Raw genomic sequence first — 5,188 nt, 5'->3', positions numbered from 1 at the left:
CCAGACAAATCTTAACGTTCGCAGTATCGCCCCTCTGCGTCCATGGAGTGGAGAGCTTAGGTTTTGGGGGAAGCATGAATGGGAGCCCCCACCCCCCTACACACACACACAAGCTACTTCAGATAGAGGGGATTATCGTATGACCAGCTGCTCTGGGGCCTAGTATCATCCTCTTGTCTGGTCAGCTGGGACTCAGGTCACATGGTATAAAACCTTGCCACCAACTGCTGCCCCTGGAGTAATGTAGCTGTGCCGGTGCCCCGAGAAGGTGCCCCCATGAGAGACAGTGGTGGCTCATGTTCTGTCTGAAGCATCATGTTTTCAGGCTAAAACTGTTCTCTCTGCTCCAAGTCAGCCCATTCCCTGGGCACCCCCCATGGCCTGGAGAACTTGCCCCTTGGCTTTCTCCCAGTCCTGATGGCCTATGACCTACTCCATGAGTCCAGGGGGGATAGAGAGCAGCTGTCGTCACTGAATGAGACTTTGAGCCGAGAAGGAGAAAAGAGGGACAGGAGTCAGTAGAGCTGGATTTTCACAAGTTTGGGATTCTCTCCCAGTGGCCTGGAGGAGCCCTGTGGCTCCTCCTCTCCACTCTGGTCTGTGGGCTGGAAGCTTTCAACGCCTCCTGTTGGCCTCACAGAACATAGCGTGGTTGGCATCCCACCCAACTGCGACTCCTCTTCCCAGCTCTGCCTCCTCCTCCTTGCTGAAGGACCCATGGCCCTGTTTGGAGACTCAGCAAAGGGGTCTCTCCACAGATCCAGGCATGATTCTGCATCCTTGGCCAATGAATCAAACTCAAAACCAAACTCATGGTCATCGAGTTGATCCTGACTCATAGCGACCCTATAGGTCAGAGTAGAACTTTACGGGAGTAGAAAGCCTCATCTTTCTCTCATGGTGGTTTCAAACTGCTAACCTCACTCAAGGTTAGCAGCCCAAGGAGTAATCCCCACCCCACTAGGCCTCCTTTGGCCAGTGTATTAGATGGAGGGAAAATGGTTTCTGGAGAAGTGTCTCCCCACCCCCCACCCCCGTGCCCCCGATAAAAATTGATTCATGAGGAGAAACGGCTTTTTCTTGCTCTAAGGCTGGGGCCACGTTGAGGTCTCTGAAAGACGCTGCATGCTTTGTCTCAAGTTAGAACAAGCGGCTTTCTTTCATGTAAGTATCAAAAACTGGGAGGGGGGCGGCGGGGATCCTTGATCAGAAGTGACTCAGGGGCTCAGATAGAAGACCTCTAAAACACGCCTTGCCAGGAGCTGGTAGAATTGAAAATGATCAAATGTAATAGGAAAGAAAGCTAACCTTTCTTTCACTTCATGTAGACACTGAAACCAGGCCTCTCTTTCCTGGTAATAGTAGGCTACCTCCTACAGCCCTGCCCGTTGGGCTCAAGAGCTCCCCCTTCTCCACCGCTTCTCTGGAAGTGGGGAGCCAGGCTGTAAAGGTAGCTTTTCTGAGACAGTTCTGCCCTCTGCTGGATGCGATGGGGGGACGGCACAGACATGAACTTCTGAGCAAGGCCGCTTGAACTTTCCGGAAAGGGAGCGTGATACGGAGACCGGATATCCCCTGGCCTTGCACCAGAAACCAGATCGACAAGCCTGTGCTGGGAGATTGGGTGAGAAGCTCCCGGGTTAAAAGACTAGTACAACTGACTGGCGTGAAGAAAGTTAGAAGAAGTCTATGTGTGCGCCCGACTGGGCTTCTTCCTTCATATCGCGATGGTGAGATGGTGAGCGAGAGGTCCTGATGGTTTAGCATTAAAAGCAAACTTTGCTAGGCAAATCGGCTTTTAGGACTTGTTGAGCTTTATCAGTTTGCTCCCGAAGGGTCAGCAAGTTGACAAGTGTGTGCCAGTTCTGAGTTATACGGAAATGTATGGGTTATTTACTTGGGGGGAGGGGGTGGTGGTGGTGGTGGTAGATGACTCATGTAAACAGCTAGTTTAAGGGCTGAGGGGCTGGGGTTAGTAAGTCCCTAAGGAGAGAAAGCTTGCCTTTTGTTACCCGGGAGCAGCGGAGCCAAATTTACCAACTACAAGCTAAAGAGAAAATGAGAACTTTTGTTAGGAGGTGACACCAGCAGAGTCTGATGTCAACATAGGTTGTCTTCATGGAGCGCCCCCTTTCCAACACAACACTCAGAGTGTAGATCGTTTTCCACTGGGGTGCACACTCTGGGGCATTCAAGTGCTTTTCCAGGTGCTCTACCATACTGGAAGGCGCCTTCGTGGTGTTGTGGGTTATGGGTGGAGCTGCTAACTGCAAGGTCAGCTGTTCAAAACTACCAGATGCTCTGAGGGAGACAGAGCAGGCTTTCGGTTCCCATAGAGGTTTACACTCTTAGACTCCCACAGAGGCAATTCTACTTTGTGCTATAGGGTCTATAAGAGTCAGCACCCCCCGGCTATCAAAAGATATAGCATCTGGGGTCTTAAAAGCTTGAAGGAAAACAAGCAGCCATCTAGCTCAGAAGCAACAAAGCCCACATGGAACAACATATCAGCCTGTGTGATCACGAGGTATCAAACGGATCACTGAAGACAAATGGGTGCATAAGCAAATGTGGCGAAGACAGCTGATGGTGCCCAGCTATCAAAAAGTATAGCATCTGGGGTCTTAAAGGCTTGAAGGTAATCAAGCAGCTATCAAGTTCAGAAGCAACAAAGCCCACATGGAAGAAGCACCCCAGCCTATGCAACCACGAGGTGTCGAAGGGATCAGGTGTAAGGCATCATCAGAACAAAAAATCTTACCATAGTGAATGATGGGGGGAGTGTGGAGTGGAGACCCAAAGCCCATTAGTAGGCCACTGGAGAGCCCCTTGCAGATGGGTCTCAGGGAGGTGACGAGCCAGTCAGGGTGCAATGTAACAACTATGAAAAATACAACTTTCCTCTAGTTCCTAAATGTTTCCTCCCCGCTCCCACTACCATGACTTGAATTCGACCTTGCAAGTCTGGCTAGACCAGAGGATGTACACTGGTACAGACAGGAACTGAAAATACAGGGAATCCAAGGCGGAGGAGCCCTTCAGGATCAGTGGTGTGAGTGGCGATACAGGGAGGGTGGAGGGAGAGTGGGTAGGAACGAGGGAACTGAGTACAAGGAACTATATGTGACCTCCTCCCTGGGGGATGGACAGCAGAAAAGTGGGTGAAGGGAGACGTCGGACAGGGCAAAATATGGCAAAATAATAATTTATAAATTATCAAGGGTTCATGAGGGAGGGGGGAGCAGGGAGGGAGGGGGAAAAATGAGGACCTGATGCTAGGGGCTTAAGTAGAGAGCAAATGTTTTGAGAATGATGAGGGCAATGAATGTGCAAATGTGCTTTACACAATTGATGTGTGTATGGATTGTGATAAGAGGTGTATGAGCCCCTAATAAAATGATTAAAAAAAAAAAGAGTCAGCACCCCACAATGACAGGGAGTGACATTACTCAAGTGACAGGATAATCCCAAAATGTCAATGTTGACTCTAAGCAATAGGAGCCTTTGGGACACACAAGCAATGTTCTTCTCCTTCAGGAGGAGCTGTCGAGATGAGGCCTCCTGACAGAATGCAGCAGAAGGCCACACACTGTACATCTGCCCTTGACCATCATACATGAAGAAAGCAGAAGATCATTAAAGAGAAAGGGGGAGGGAGGATGAGCTGATACCAAGGGCTCAAATAGAAAGAAAATGTTTTGGAAAATGATGATGGCAACATATATCCAAATGTGCTTGACACAGTGGATGTATGTATGGATAAGAGCTGTAAGAGCCCCCAAGAAAGTGATTTTTAAAATAATAATTATTTTTAAAATAAAAATTAAATCTCCTACTATTACCAGGAAAGAGTGAGAGAGAGAGAGAGAGAGAGAGAGAGAGAGAGAGAGAGGATGTATACTTGTGAATATAAATAGGTTTGACAGAGGATATCTGTATATGCATGTGTATTTATTTTTGCTGCAAATATATCCATAAATGGGATAGAACATATAAGGGACAATATTGTGGAAACTTCCTAGACATAAGCAAACACCTTCATTCTGAGCTGTTGGGCCTGGGGGATCAGGACCATAGTGTTGGGGACACCAAGGTCAATTGGCAGAACATAGTTCACAAATACACCCTTGTCCATCCTAACTTGGTGAGTAGTGTGTTAGTTTGGGTTGACTAGAGAAACAAATCCAGGGACACTCATATGTGTATAAGAAAGAGCTTTATATAAAGAGTAATTGTACATTAAGGAAACATCCCAGCCCAGTTCAGATCAAGTCCTTAAGTCCAATATTACCGCATATGTCTGATACCAATCTATAAAGTCCTCTCCAGACTCAGGAAACACATTCAATGACGCCGAATGCAGGAAGTTCACAGGCCAGTAGGTGGGAAGTCTTGTGGATCCAGTGGTGGTGTAAGCTTCTCAGAGCTGGAAGGGGTCTCCACGTGGCTCCTCCAGCTTTGGGCACTAGTGTAGTTCCATGTGTCTTGTGAGCTGCAATGCCTCCCAGGGAGTGAGCCTGTGTCCTGCCTCCAGTGAGCTATTTACCTCCTTAGTGCCTCTAAATGAGGTCATCAAGCTGCAACCTGATTGACAGGCTAACCTCCACCCCTTTGCTCTTAATCCTCTCCAGTGGACAACAGATTATATAACTACCACAAGTAGCAACTAGGAGTCTTACAATATGTGAGCAGTGATCTGAGGTGCAAATACGGTCTCTTCCCATCCAGAGGAAAGAAGAGTGAGGAAACTCCAGACACATGGGAGCAATTGGAATGATGGGACACATGTACATACATCGGTCTCCAAAATCCGGAGACCAGAAGAACTAGATGGTATCCGGTGACCACTGCCAACTGCTCTGAAATGGATCCCATTAGAAGTGGGAGATCACATCACAGCGTGGGAGAGAAATATGGAAGAGACTCAAAACCAGAAAGGCCAGGCTTCCTTATCGGACGGACACTGCTGGAACTCCCAAGGCTATATTCTGACTCTTCAGATCTGGAATTAAACTCGCCTATTTAAATTAAATCAACAATTTAAGCTAAGAAAATGCAGCATTTACCCAAGGACAGATTTCAGAAGTTAGAAGAGAAGGAGAACAGATAAAGGAAACACAAGGAGGAAGTGGGGTTCAGTGAAAGATAGGACATTGAGAGGCTGCAATGGGTAGGCTGCAGCAGCATG

This window comes from Echinops telfairi, unplaced genomic scaffold (genome assembly GCF_000313985.2).
Source record: "Echinops telfairi isolate 266 unplaced genomic scaffold, ASM31398v2 ScPeMD7_25;HRSCAF=90, whole genome shotgun sequence".
NCBI lineage: Eukaryota > Metazoa > Chordata > Mammalia > Afrosoricida > Tenrecidae > Echinops > Echinops telfairi.
This window is presented reverse-complemented; position numbering follows the sequence as displayed.